Genomic DNA, 15,601 nt, shown 5'->3' on the forward strand with positions numbered 1-15,601 from the left:
CTACTTAGTCGATTTCAGAACGAAATCCTTCTCTGGAACTAGTTGTCACTAGTTATCATGCCACTGTGGCTCTAACAACCTCCTGATCCAACCGATCGGGTCCATACGTCGAATCCTGACGTCACCCAATCCAAAACTAAAAGTGATTGCTACCTAACCAATGGTAGTCTTTCATCACAAACAACCTTAAGCAGTCCATTGCTTCCCTGATCTCATATCTGTAGTGACGTCCCTACCATCTCATTACTGGCTTAACCATATCTAATCCATTTGGGTAAGTCCGAAATCCAATCCGTGGATTTCCATATCCTCACTGCCGCACCCGAACTGGTGGGTGCTACCGTTCCTTTCGCGTTCTAACAACACTCTCATGCCATCTACCGCCCTAGTGAATGCTACAGCTACACCCGCAGACTTACAACACTCTAACACTATCTGATCGCTAGTGAATGCTACGGCTACCCCCGTAGTCTTACAACACTTCTCATGATAACTGACTGCTAGTGAATGCTACGGCTACCCCCATAGTCTTACAACACTTTCCATACTAATTGACCACTAGTGAATACTACGGCTACCCCTGTAGTCTTACAACACTTTTCAAACTATCTGACTGCTAGTGAATGCTACGGCTACCCCCGTAGTCTTACCACACCTTCCATACTGGGTCGAACACGCACTCGACCTAACACACAACTGAACTTGAGTCCTAACCAGAACTCAAATCTGGTTCCCGAACCTGTTATCACGTGACCCCATTATATCAGTACCGTACCCATGCCCGACCTAACACACAACTGAACTTGAGTCCTAACCAGAACTCAAATCTGGTTCCCGAACCTGTTATCACGTGACCCCATTATATCAGTACCGTACCCATGCCCGTGATCAAAGCGTCACGGCAAACCACGAAATCATCTACACCCTCTGGCAAGGTGAGAATCAGTGCCTCGCACAACCGATGTCTGAGAGTCTCGAAGGCTGCCTGCTGTTCAGGCCCCCAACAAAAGGTCATTGACTTCTTGGTCATTCGGGTCAAAGGAACCACAATCTCGGAGAAGTCCCTTGTAAATCTCCGGTAATAACCTGCTATACCCAGGAAAATCTGAATCTCGGATGGAGACCTCAGAATTTCCGACTGTATCATGGCCTCTATCTTGGCCGAATCAACTAGAATACCCTTTTGGTTGACAAGGTGCCCAAGAGATTGCACCCCACGCAACAAGAACTCACATTTGGAGAACTTTATAAAAAGTTTCTCCCCCACTTAGATTCAACTAAGTCTTCACGGTACGGGAGAATTGAAAGATCCCCAGTCCTTACTTCTTATTAGTCCACTGCCGACAATCTGAGCTTACCAATGCTAACGATCAATTACCAGTCAAACCTTATGATCACCCATCCTCTGAAACCTTGAAGAGTACTCTTGAATCTGGTACATTCTGACACCTCAAACCATCTCCCATGCTGTTCACTGAAGACCTTAATCTTCACTCTAGCTGACGAATCCTCGTTCTCATTTCCAATCTTGCAGTACCATTGAACTCTAACCGAACACAGCCCATGCGAAAATACAATTCTCTTGAACATGTGATGACCAACCACTTATGCATCTAACACCCGTAACTGACACTACCCGTTTCATGTCACCAGCTCTGACCTAGCAACGGTAGTGCCTTGAACTCCAAAGTTCATCCATATCCAATCGTCAGCCATACCTGAACCATGATAGAACCGCTGACGCTGACTTCACCGGAGAACTATTACTCTAACCCTGATCGAGTATCCTTTAAATAACACTCTTGCATAGATCCCGACAAAGATCCGAAATGATAATGGTATGCGCGGAAGCCACTCCGCAAGATGCATCCCTCTTTGGGTTCATCAAAGACTTTTCGGCATGCAGGATGGCATATATGATCCTTGATAACCCAAACACTAGCAGGAAAACCGACCCGAGATCCGACTTATCCAAACTCACTCGCAATCCCAATGCGATACGTATTCCCAATATCCATCTAATAAGATGACATACCCGCAACATCTGGAGGAATACTAATCCCTTCTGCTGACATGATCAACCCCGCTATCCTGTAGCAGACTAAACCCTTGGAGTGACAAACTCCCTTGTACACTGTCCAGTACGTGTTGCACTGACTCTGGCCCTGCTGGCCTTTCACCCGATGATCAAAAGTCATGGGTCTCTTCCCGGGACCCTCTACTATACGCACCTGGTACGCACCTCTCTTTCCAGGGTGCTCCCAAATCGATCCCGCATCTGCAACTCGTGGAAATCATATCCTTCAGGATCTGACACCCTGTCGCGCGCACTAGCTCGCTTGCCAATAGCTAAGCTGTAACAACTGGAACATCCTCTGTCCCCAAACTGGGTCACACACTCTTCCCTGAAGCTTCTTAGATTCTCCAAGACTCTCACTGATTCGAGCATGGATCCTGTACTTTCAGTAGTACGGGCCCAATACTACCTTCCACACCTATCCATACTTTCCTCAGCAATCCTCCCGAATCCTCCAAGTCACTTCCTCAAACTGGTACACCCAAGTCTAACCGAGCCTCACTACTAACTCACTAAAACATATCCTAGGCTTCCCTAGGTTCCCGAACTCACCTAGTCCTCAGCTGCTGAAAGATTCGCAGTAATGTCAACTAACTACCTTATGAATATAGCCACATGCAACAGAGATCAGATAATCCTTCGAGTGAGACACCCATCCCTAGAACGGTTGGACTCAGACAAGAGCTGCGTAATAGGGTCAAGTCCATCACTCTGAGATTATTCGGCCTGTATCCCATGTGACTTAGCATATTCACTTAGTAGCTAACTCACATCACAAAGAGTCCTACAAAGCACAGAGCAAGCAGCATTCAGACAATGGAAAATCTAACCATCATTATCCAATCAGATCATTCTATCCTCTAATCAGGAACCTGTACATACAATTCAAAGGCTCAAAAAATCAGGCATAACCTAGACAGGTTATCTTATCACTGACTGATCAGTACTAGCATGCAAGTCTACAAGCACATACAATAGGCGTATAAGGCATCCTCCTAGATCTTTAGCCCTAATCTAGCATGCGGTTCTCATAATCATATCATATCATATCATATCATATCATATCATATCATATCATATCATATCATATCATATCATATCATATCATATCATATCATATCATATCATATCATATCATATCATATCATATCATATCATATCATATCATATCATATCATAACTGTTGGATAAGGTGTCTAAGTCCATAACTTATTTGGTATATACTTGACCCGACCGGCATGGTCCATTTGGGTTGCATCTCATCCAAACTATTATGGATAATTTTATGAGAGTTATACACATATGTTCATTAATATATTATGAGTTATAATATATTAATATGAAGTTACGTTATTTAATTAGTTTTAGTCTTAAATTAATTATGGATTAATTTAGAGATTAAAAGGAATACTAATTAAATTATGGGCTATTTGTTTTATATAGTGTGGGCTAATACTCATTTGTTAATGGGCTAGGCTTATGTGGAAGTCCATGGATGATCCATGGAGCTTTTAACCCATGGATCCTTGGAAAAGGAAAAGACATGGGTTATTAGGGTTTCACCCTAACCATGCATACTATATAAGCATGCTTATGGAGCATGAAAGAGAGCCTAAGATAGCCTAAGAGAAAGCTAGTGTTCTAGTGTGTGTGTGCATGTGTGTGGCCGAAAATACAAGAGTGTGTATACTCTCTCAAAGTTTTCCAAGAGTTTGTGGTGTTTGTGATTCCATTTGAGGCATTCACACTATTGGTGCTTGGCCCTCAAACTCCTAAGAACCCAACACAACAAAAGGTATGTAATCTCTTCTAACTCTTTTATGTTGAAATGTTCCCCATGCCATGTTAGATAGGTTATAAACCTTGGAAAATTATTATTTTGCATGTATTTAGACAAACATAGATCCAAGGTTTATTAGGGCTGCATGCACACTTAGGAAGTGTTAGATTGCTCAAAACCCAACAGTGGTATCAGAGCCTAGGCTTGCTTGTTTGATACTTGATGCAAAATAGTGAAAAAAGTCGAAATCGTTGCTGTCTGCATGCTAGACTCGCCGAGTCCATTGGGGGGACTCGCCGAGTCCAAGGCAAACTTCAACCTACTCGACGAGTCCGTTCGTGCACTCGGCGAGTAGGATCGAAAGAATGCAGAATCTCGACTTTTGCTGCTGGAAATGGACTGGAAACATTACCCTAAATTGTTTTGGTGTTGTAAAACTTATTTTAGTTGGTGTAATGGTTGTTCTAATCCATTTACAATAGCATATATCAAAAATCCATGATTTTATGTGTTCATATAATTCTTGAATTTTTGATGATCATGTTCATGTTCTTATGAATTTAGAAAATGATAGGAATTATTTGCTGAATTGTTTAGAATTAATTCTTAATCATTTATGTGTTTTAATGGAGTCCATAATTTGTCCTCAAGTTATGGATTACCAAAGGTCACTTTCATTTAACACACACTTAAAACACATAAGTTACATGAAAATGAAGAGTCTTCATTTTTATGAACCTTTAATTCATAAGTTATGAAATGAAGAGTTTTGCAAAGTTACAAAACTTGTCCTCAAGTTTTGGAATTTGTAAAGTTTCACACACTTTAATAAACTTTAATTCCAAACCTTAGAGTTTTAATAGTTAAAATTCAACCCTTATACTATTTATAACATTAATGGTTAATTATTATATATATGTATAAGAATAAGTCGTTTTACCGTTAGTAGGCCTCATTCACGAAGCCGGTCTATAAGGTGGGTATAAGGTTGTTGCCTATAAAATGGCGACTTAATGGGTGTATACTCTCACCCACCGCTTGCTTGATCGGTGGAGGGTCGTTAGCCGAACGGGTAGAACAACGACTTTAAATCCTCATTAAAAGTATAATGAATCTTATAAAATAACTAAACTCTTTTAATTCCCAATCTTAGTTATTTTAGGAAAATGTGAACATGGTGCTAATCCATGGAATTCACACTTTGTACCTTACCAAGTCGTTAGTGGAGCGTGTGTGGTTAACCGGCACACTAATTAGACTAGTAAGGATCACGAAGGGTAACTTAATGTTGTCATAGATCAATGGAGCGTGTGTGGTTAACCGGCACATTGATTAGGTGATAATATTAGGAGTACCAAGTGAGTTAGCATGGTTATTCACACCTTGTTTTGTGATCCTCGGCATCCCAGTCACAAAACTTGAAGGGCACAATCGAGATTGAAACATGCCATTGAAAAGTTCAATGAATCTCAAAAGAATCTAGGAATTTCAAATCCAATTAAACCTAATTAATCATTTCGTTTTCATGGTGGAAATTGGTGAATCGTCATTCGCCTACCTTTCAAATATATTATTACTTAGATTACGGCATCCCTCTTCTAAGTGTAATATATTGTGATTGGATCCTAGCCTTAATATTACATTTGGGTGTCTTATTAAGGATCCTAAATATCTAATCTAAACCTACTTTCTTCTTTCAGATGTTTTCCAACACTAATGCTTCAGGCTCTAACCCAACTGGTTCTTTCTCTCTCATGAATCTTTGTGGGAGGGTCATCTTTGATGGTTCCAACTTCATGGATTGGATTAGGAACATCAGGATGGTTACTCGTTACGAGGACAAGGAATATGTCCTCGATAAGGAGTTAAAAGAACTTGATGAGTCTACTGCTACTCCTGAGGAGATCGCTGAATTCAGGACTCATGAGAGAGATGCTACTAAGGTGGCATGTATCATGATGGCCACGATGACAGCCGAGCTCCAAAAGTCATATGAAGATTTCTACCCTTTTGAGATGCACCAAGACTTGATGGAAAGGTACCATCAGAGTGCTCGTCAGGAGCGGTATGAAATAATCTCCTCCATAATAACTACCCGCATGAAGGACGGTGAATCCGTCACGGGCCACATGCAAAAGATGCAAAGGTATGTGGACCGTTTGCTGAAGCTGAATGTTAACATCCCCGAGGAGTTAGCAATTGACATCATTTTGCACTCCTTGCCTTCTTGTTATGATCATTTTCGAATGACATATCATATGAACAAGGAGGAAGTTACCCTCAGCAAGCTTCAAGGACTCTTGAAGACCGCTGAAACCGGTCTTAAGGGTAAAGCGGTTGTTACCTCTACTACTCCTACTCCAACTTCTACCCCTGTTTTAGCTATTGGGCAAGGCAAAGGGAAAAAGAGGAAGCACCCTTCGAAGGGTACCAAGGGAAAGTCTCTTGAAGGCTCCTCATCCAAGACTAAGAACGGTTCTGTCACTCCTTCTGCCATTCCAAAGGATGCTGAATGCTTTTATTGCCATGAAAAGGCACACTGGAAGCGAAACTGCCCTAAGTACTTGCAGGATCTAAAGGATGGGAAAGTGAAACCCACCTATGCAGGTATTTACACTATATTGTCTAATTACTCAACATATTCTAACTCTTGGGTGCTTGATACAGGATGTGGTATTCACATATGTTCTGATTTGCAGGGCCTAAGAAGAAGTGAGGATGTGGAGCACGGGAAGATAAACTTAATCATGGGGAATAGGAAGGCTTCACCTGTTTCCAAGATTGGAGTTTATACTTTGTTGCTTAATAATGGGTTAAAATTAGATTTGAATAAATGTGTATACTCGTCTGAAATGGCGAGGAATATTATTTCTTTTCATGCTTTGTACAAACAAGGTTTTACCTTTTCGTTTGATAATGAATGTGGTGGTATTAATGCTTTCTTTAATAATGTGTTTTATTTTAAAGCATTACCTTGTGATGGCGTGTATGAAACTGTGTCGATTGTAGACAACTTAGGAAATAATGTGTTGTATATTGATTCTTCTACTAGCCTAGATAAAGCATCATTGTGGCATTGTCGTCTTGGACATGTAAACAAGAAACGCATAGACCAACTCCAAAAGAGTGGAGTCTTGGAATCATTTGACCTCAAATCAGATGATAGTTGTGAATCTTGTCTACTTGGAAAAATGACAAAATCACCCTTCACTGAAACTTGTGAGAGGGGTGAAGGTTTGTTGGACCTAATACATACTGATGTATGTGGGCCATTCAAAACCGCCACAAGGGACGCTAATCGGTATTATGTGACTTTTATTGATGATTATAGTAGATATGGGTATGTCTACTTGATCAAACACAAGTCCGAAACCTTTGAAAGGTTTAAGGAATTCAAACAGGAAGTAGAAAATCAATTGGGCAGGAACATTAAGATGCTTCGATCCGATCGAGGTGGTGAGTATCTTAGTACCGAGTTCCTTGACTATCTTAAGGAGTGTGGGATTGTCTCACAATTGACTCCTCCCAGGACACCACAGCTGAATGGTGTAGCTGAGAGGCGTAATCGTACCTTGTTGGACATGGTTCGCTCTATGATGAGTCGAGTTTCGTTACCAATCTTTTTTTTGGGGGTATGCCTTAGAGACTGCCGCCCATATCCTTAATCTAGTCCCTACAAAGAAGGTTACCAAAACACCTCATGAGATGTGGACTGGGAAGGTTCCCAATTTGGACCACATCAAAATTTGGGGTTGCGAAGCCTTCGTGAGGCGTGAAACTCATGATAAGCTTGAACCCCGAAGTGAAAGGTGTATTTTCATCGGCTACCCACAGAAATCCTTCGGTTACCTTTTCTACAGACCCAGTGAGAATGTGGTTTTTGTAGCACGAAGAGGGATTTTTCGCGAGAAAGAATTTATAAGCCAAGGAGACAGTGGGAGGCAGATTGATCTTGAAGAAATTCAAGAATCAATTGGTGAAGGAACCTCAGACACTAGCAATCAACCTGAGGTAGAAACTCCTGTTGATCCAGCTGACGAGTCTGTACCTCCGAGACGTTCCACACGGGTTAGGAACACACCTTCGTTTTATTATGGTTTTCATATTACTACGGAAGGTGATACGTTTATTAGTGATAGTACACTAGTAAATTTGGATGAACCTAGCAGTGTTAAGGAAGCCATGGCAGGCCCGGAGTCTGCTAAATGGAAGGAGGCTATGGACAGCGAGATACAGTCCATGTATGACAATCAAGTTTGGAACTTGGTTGACAATGTACCAGGCCGTAAAACAGTCGGGTGCAAATGGATCTTCAAAAAGAAGACCGACATGGAAGGAAAAGTGCATACTTATAAGGCTCGACTGGTTGCGAAGGGTTTTACTCAAACTCAAGGTATTGATTATGATGAAACCTTCTCGCCGGTGGCCAAGATTAAGTCTATTAGGGTTATGTTAGCCATCGCAGCATTTCATGATTATGAAATATGGCAAATGGATGACAAAACCGCTTTCCTTAATGGAAAGTTGGCTGAGGATGTGTACATGAATCAGCCAGAGGGTTTTGTCAATGCAGAGCACCCTAATAGAGTATGCAAGCTTAAGAAATCCATTTATGGATTAAAACAAGCATCTCGTAGCTGGAATCTTTGTTTTGATGAGAAGGTAAAAGAGTTTGGCTTCTTGAGAAGCGAAGATGAGTCTTGCGTGTATGTCAGAGCTAGTGGGAGTATAGTTAGCTTCTTGGTACTGTATGTGGATGACATACTACTTATAGGAAATGACATCCCAACCTTGCAGGAGGTTAAGTCCTGGCTTGGGAAGTGCTTTGCTATGAAGGACCTAGGGGAGGCTACCTATATCCTAGGGATAAGGATATTAAGAGAAAGGAGTAGAAGACTAATTGGACTTAGTCAGAGTATCTACTTGGATAAGGTGTTGAAAAGGTTCAACATGGAGAATTCCAAGAAAGGAGATTTACCGATCCAAAGCAATACCAAACTGAGTAAGACTCAGAGTCCGAGTACAGAGGCTGAGATAGCTGAGATGAGCCAATTACCATATGCTTCCGCAGTTGGCTCGATCATGTATGCTATGACTTGTACCCGTCCTGATGTGGCATTTGCTTTGAGCATGGTCAGCAGGTATCAGGGGAACCCTGGCAAGGCTCATTGGACCGCGGTAAAGAACATTCTCAAGTACCTGCGGAGGACTAAGGATTGGGTCCTTACCCTTGGTGGCAGTGATGACTTGAGAATATTAGGGTATAGTGATGCTGGTTTTCAGACTGATAGGGATAATTTCCGCTCTCAGTCGGGCTGGATCTTTACCTTAAATGGAGGGGCAATTTCTTGGAAGAGTTCCAAGCAGGAGACGGTGGCTGATTCGACTTGTGAATCAGAGTATATAGCAGCGAGTGAAGCAGCGAAGGAGGCGATATGGCTAAAGAACTTCATCGGAGACCTTGGAGTTGTACCGGCTATTAAGGAACCTATAGAGATTTTCTGTGACAACAATGCTGCGGTTATCTTAGCCAAGGAACCAAGAGATCATGGCAGATCCCGACACATTGACAGAAAATATCACTTCATAAGGCACAAGATTGAAGAAGGACTCCTTGTGACAAGGAGGATATCGTCAGATGAGAATCCTGCAGATCCCCTTACGAAGGGACTGACGAGGGTTAAGCATTTTCAGCATGCGAGACGCATCGGGCTGAGGGACGATATTAGTTTTACAGATTAGATAGTTTTCCTGAAACTTGTAAAATGTAATCGACGTTTGATGATGAATAAAATTTGTGATTTATTTATGAGTAAAGTGTTACTATCATTGTCAATTATTTACTATTGTTTCAGTTTTGCATGTTTTGACTTCCAGAATAATTAATTTATTCAAACCTCCACAATCGATCATACGTCGGAAGTAGGTATGAATCAAGATTGTCATGAATTGGGTTTGTAGATGCCTTAAAGGTGTTTAGGCATGGCAATGGTTGCTGCAACATTCATGAGTACTCATAAGTTATGAGTATTGGTATAAACCCACGCTCACTTGTATCACTTCATGGAATTTATCTCGAGTGATCGTGAGACGATAACATCATATAAATCTTTAAACCTAGAGATATGAGTTGTTACCTATGAGTTGGTTGTGCATTGATTGCACGTAAACGCATCAGTAACTTGATGTTATAAAACGTGCCTTTGTGTACAATTCAATAAGTAGTAGAACAAGCATATCAGTCGAAGTTTATCTGTTCCTTCTAGAAATAGAAGTGATATCCGGGCCCCTCGATGATTTTGTGTTGACCCATATACCAGGCCTGGTCAGAACTAAACCGATGTGTTCAGTAAAGTTCTTCGTCAAACAAATCGGATAATCGAGAAACAACTGCTAGACAATAAGCAAGACTTAGTTCCATGTGTTTGTCCGGCTGATATCATGAGAACAGAGGATTATGTGATCACTTATCTAAAATGGCGCTTCATAGTTCGACAGAGTCTTCATTGTTCGAGGGAGTTTTCGAGAGCTACGATTGTTGGTTGGTTCCTGAAGTTATAGGCAAATATAGTTATTAGACTTATCCAAGTGGGAGTCTGTTGGATAAGGTGTCTAAGTCCATAACTTATTTGGTATATACTTGACCCGACCGGCATGGTCCATTTGGGTTGCATCTCATCCAAACTATTATGGATAATTTTATGAGAGTTATACACATATGTTCATTAATATATTATGAGTTATAATATATTAATATGAAGTTACGTTATTTAATTAGTTTTAGTCTTAAATTAATTATGGATTAATTTAGAGATTAAAAGGAATACTAATTAAATTATGGGCTATTTGTTTTATATAGTGTGGGCTAATACTCATTTGTTAATGGGCTAGGCTTATGTGGAAGTCCATGGATGATCCATGGAGCTTTTAACCCATGGATCCTTGGAAAAGGAAAAGACATGGGTTATTAGGGTTTCACCCTAACCATGCATACTATATAAGCATGCTTATGGAGCATGAAAGAGAGCCTAAGATAGCCTAAGAGAAAGCTAGTGTTCTAGTGTGTGTGTGCATGTGTGTGGCCGAAAATACAAGAGTGTGTATACTCTCTCAAAGTTTTCCAAGAGTTTGTGGTGTTTGTGATTCCATTTGAGGCATTCACACTATTGGTGCTTGGCCCTCAAACTCCTAAGAACCCAACACAACAAAAGGTATGTAATCTCTTCTAACTCTTTTATGTTGAAATGTTCCCCATGCCATGTTAGATAGGTTATAAACCTTGGAAAATTATTATTTTGCATGTATTTAGACAAACATAGATCCAAGGTTTATTAGGGTTGCATGCACACTTAGGAAGTGTTAGATTGCTCAAAACCCAACAATAACATGTATGGGTATCTTGGGGAAAACTTACTTGAGCTCTGCTGATTACACGCATCACACACTTTGTTCTTCTCAAAGTTCTTTTCTCTTTTCAGATTCTTTTCAAACTCCTTTTATAAAATGGTTTTACTTTTGAAAACTTTCATACCAAGCCCTTAGTTTGAGTTCAGACACACCCCGAGAGTATGTTCGAATCCTTCAAACCAAGGCTCTGATACCAACTTGTAACATCCCAAAAATACAGGCCAAAAATTTCATTTTTAATTACGTCATTTTAAAACCAATAGTGTAATAAAACATCTGTAATATTATGTCATGTCAAAACCAAAGTAGAAATAATCAAACATGTTATCATAAAACAATATCAGAGTGTAATCCCAAAGATCTCATGTGCGGAAAACCATAGTGTGATGCGCTACGATCAAGCCGAATCCTTTCCTTTAAACACGAAGTACCTGAAACCAAAACTGAAAACCGTAAGCACGAAGCTTAGTGAGTTCCCCCATCATACCACATACCATACAATCACATAACATACATATATTGTCGGGCATATCTGGGTGCCCGACCTACCCCTTCGGTCCTCTCGACCGGATAGTGTCTAGTATATCTGGGAGCTGGCTTCCCCTGCAGTCCTCTCGACCGGATACTGACCAGTATAGCTGGGAGCTTGCCCCCCGTCGGTCCTCTCGACCGGATACTGACTAGCATATCTGGGTGCTAGTCTCCCCTTCGGTCCTCTCGACCGGATACTAGGGACTATTTCACCCCTACTACTACCACATAACACATATCACATAATCTATCTAGCATGGCTGGGCACGACCGCCCCTTCGGCCCTATCGACCGGTACTCTGGGGACTATCTCCCCCTACTGTCACTAGCACATAGCATCATATCATACTAGCACATAAACATATCACAGGTAGTAGCAACCTTAGATGAATATCACAGAGACAATCATCCGTCATACAACTCCTACTGGTGGGCCGACATTGTGGCCGTAGACCCACCGCTACTGGAAGTTAACTCACCTCACACTGCTGAAGTCCCGAAGACACAATCCCACCCTGCTGAAGTCCCGCAGACTCGACCCCAGCTGCTGGACGACAGATTTTCGATCTGTCAATATCAAAACATCACCCAATTAATATTTGGGTCCCACTACATAACCATAAACACTTACTTTGGATAATTACATTACCACAAGCTTGGCTTATTCAAGCCCAAGGCCCAATTCGTAGGCCCAAAGTCAACTAGGAATCAAAGCCCAACACATGGCCCAAATTTCCAAATTGGGCCTAGGCCTATACATGGTCTTATTCTGAGGCCCAACATCATGTAATTATTAAGGCCCAAACTATGGCCCAATTTTCCAAATTGGGCCTAAACCCCTTACATGGGCCTTACGCTAAGCCCATTAAATTATTCTAGTTCAATTGCTTGCTCTTGGATGGTCCATTATTTTCTCAATCATTTAGGCCCAATAGAAAGGCCCAACAATAAACCCAAGTGAAATTAGGGTTTCACATAAAATGATGATTAGGGTTAAGTTTCCTACTTAACCCATTAAGGACTTAATCCATTAAGTCCAATATTGCTTAGATTAATCTTTACCAATGATTATTATTTAATATCTCAAGTTATTAAATAATTTTCGTGCGGCCCGATTAATTCCCCCAAATTAGGGTTTCATGGCATTAGGGTTTTCCAAACCCTAATTAGGGTTTCCAACCCAATACTAGTCCATTAATTAAATTGTTGGGCATTTAGATCAATTAGTGCTTTATTGGGCCTATTAAGCCCACTAGAAAATCATTAAGCCCATTAGGGTTTTATTAGGTCCATAAGAGTCCATTAAGCTTCATTGGGCCCATTAGAGCTCCTTTGAGCCCATTAGGGTTTCTAGCACCCCGAACGAATCTATCACGAGAGGCAAAGCGCATCGCCACCCGACACGGCGGCCGGTGGCGGCAGCCACCACCCTAAGGTGGTGGTTTTCAAGTTCTTTTATTATTCCAAGCTGTGATTTACATTTTACAATGCTAAATATCAAAATAAACACACACTAAACAATTAAACACACACACTAAACAATTAAACACACACACACACAACCACCTTGTGGTGGTCGGTGGCGGCAAATGGAGGTTGGATACCGGCAGGCGGTGCTTTGCGATGACAGCCACCACATCACGGTGGTGGCGGCGGTTTTTTTCGATCATCAGCCCTACACATGATAGCACAAACACGGACAGCATGCGGTGGACGACGGTTATGAACGGCGACAATAGCTGCGCTCCCAGTCGGTGTCGACGGCGGCAACAACGAATTGAAGGAGGCGGGCAGCGCTACAATGGCTTATAGCAACTGAAACGGCGACACACAACACGTTAGCCCTTTGGAATGGCAACCGATGTCCGGAGTAGAAGAAACGAGCCCTCCGACGGCAGCAGTAGCAATGTAACAGTGGGGGGGGGGGGGGGTTAAGCGGACGGCGACGTCTTCGTCTTCTTCACAGGGCGGTGTAGTGACGGAGGCGGTAACTTTCAGACCCGACAACGCAGACGGGTTGATAGCGTCGATTAGGAAACAACCTGCTCGCCGGACTCGTTGATCGGAACGACGAAGAAGGGTGGCGGCTGGAGAGCTTCCGACGATGGCGGCTGTAACTATGGGTTAGGTTTAGGGTTAGACGGGTGTTGATGTCTATATACCCTCGTCCCATAAACTTTTCTCCATAATAACATCTTTGGTCCCTCCTTTCTCTTTTTCTTTCAAAATTAATACGAAATTTACCTTTTTAACCCCTGATTCCACAAATCTTTACATTATAAATCCAGAATTTACATTTTACCCCTTGTTTCCATAATTCCTTCCATATTGAGTCCTAATTGTTACCATGCAGCCCATGTCTTCAATATTACTTACAAAACTAATATGTAACTTACACTTTTAACCCATGACTAATAAAATTGTATCGTTTGGTCTCCAAAAACCAACTCTCCACTAAAATTATGGATTTGAGGGCTACTAATCATTCATTCATTAATTTATTTATTTAATAAATAAACGGGGTTTTACACTACAAGTGTGTACTGATCATGCCGGCGCCTTCCCGCGATCATCACTGGTACCTGAAACACATAACACGTAAACGGTAAGCATAAATGCTTAGTGAGTTCCCCAAAATACCACATACAACACATACTCCTTTCCAGGCCATAACTCTATGGGATCTTCCGATCCAAGTGTCTCAGGGGATTTCCATCCCATAACTCTATTGACCTTCCGGTCCAAACTCTATTGACCTTCTGGTCGATATCATCCTGACCTTCCGGTCCACATCATCATATTCATATCATAACATTTACATATACAACATACATCACATATTCATCATACACAAAAGACCTTCCGGTCACACATCATTACCCCATCGGGTAAGGCATAGTGAGAAGACTCACCTCGAAGATGCCGAATAATCACTTGTGCTCAATCTTCCGACCTATCTCTCTCCTATAGCATAAATACATCTCTAATTAATACCTCCCTGACTTAGTTTGACTAATGCCCTTAAGTCAACACAAGTCAACTCTGGTCAAAGGCCACCCTTTGACCCAACTCGTCGAGTCAGGCACCGAATCGGCGAGTTCAGACGTGAACTCAAGTCCCCTAAATCCCAACTGACTCACCGAGTCACTCCCTCAACTCGGCGAGTTACCAACTGAGAGAGTCCCGGGACAACCCGGTCCGACTCGTCGAGTCTGCTTATGGACTCGGCGAGTTCATTCCATGCTCAAACTCAAATGACCTTCTGAGGTCTGATCTGTTCCTCTAATTCATAGATCTGACCTTCCCAAGCTCAATAAACACGTAAAGGTTCAATCTTGATGCTCATGCAATGTCCAAATAACTATACTTGATGAATTAGCCCCAAATACAACATCCTAAGTCTATTTCTTCCATAACTCATCATAAAGAAAGATGGATAAAGCTCTCTGGACCACTATGGGTCCAGATCCGAAGTCTAAACATGATAAGGGACCATATTCCAAACAAATCAATCCCAATAATGGGTATAGAAAACCCTAGATCCATGGATTCTTCAACAAAACAGAAAAAGGATCAATATGCTACCTCAAGGATGATGTCCTTTGCTTGAAATCCACAGATATGCAACCTCCTTGGCCTCCTCTAAGCTGGAACCACCTTCTTCTTGCAAAAACCAACCCACAAAGATCAAATAATGGCTTATTCCCTCTCACAAATGCTCAAGCACTCTTAGGGTTTCTCTCAAGGGTCTGGTAGCCGCAAATGGTGGCTATAAGGGTCCTAAATAGGTCCCAAACCCGAGAAAT

This window comes from Lactuca sativa, chromosome 2 (assembly GCF_002870075.4).
Source record: "Lactuca sativa cultivar Salinas chromosome 2, Lsat_Salinas_v11, whole genome shotgun sequence".
In the NCBI taxonomy this organism is placed as follows: domain Eukaryota; kingdom Viridiplantae; phylum Streptophyta; class Magnoliopsida; order Asterales; family Asteraceae; genus Lactuca; species Lactuca sativa.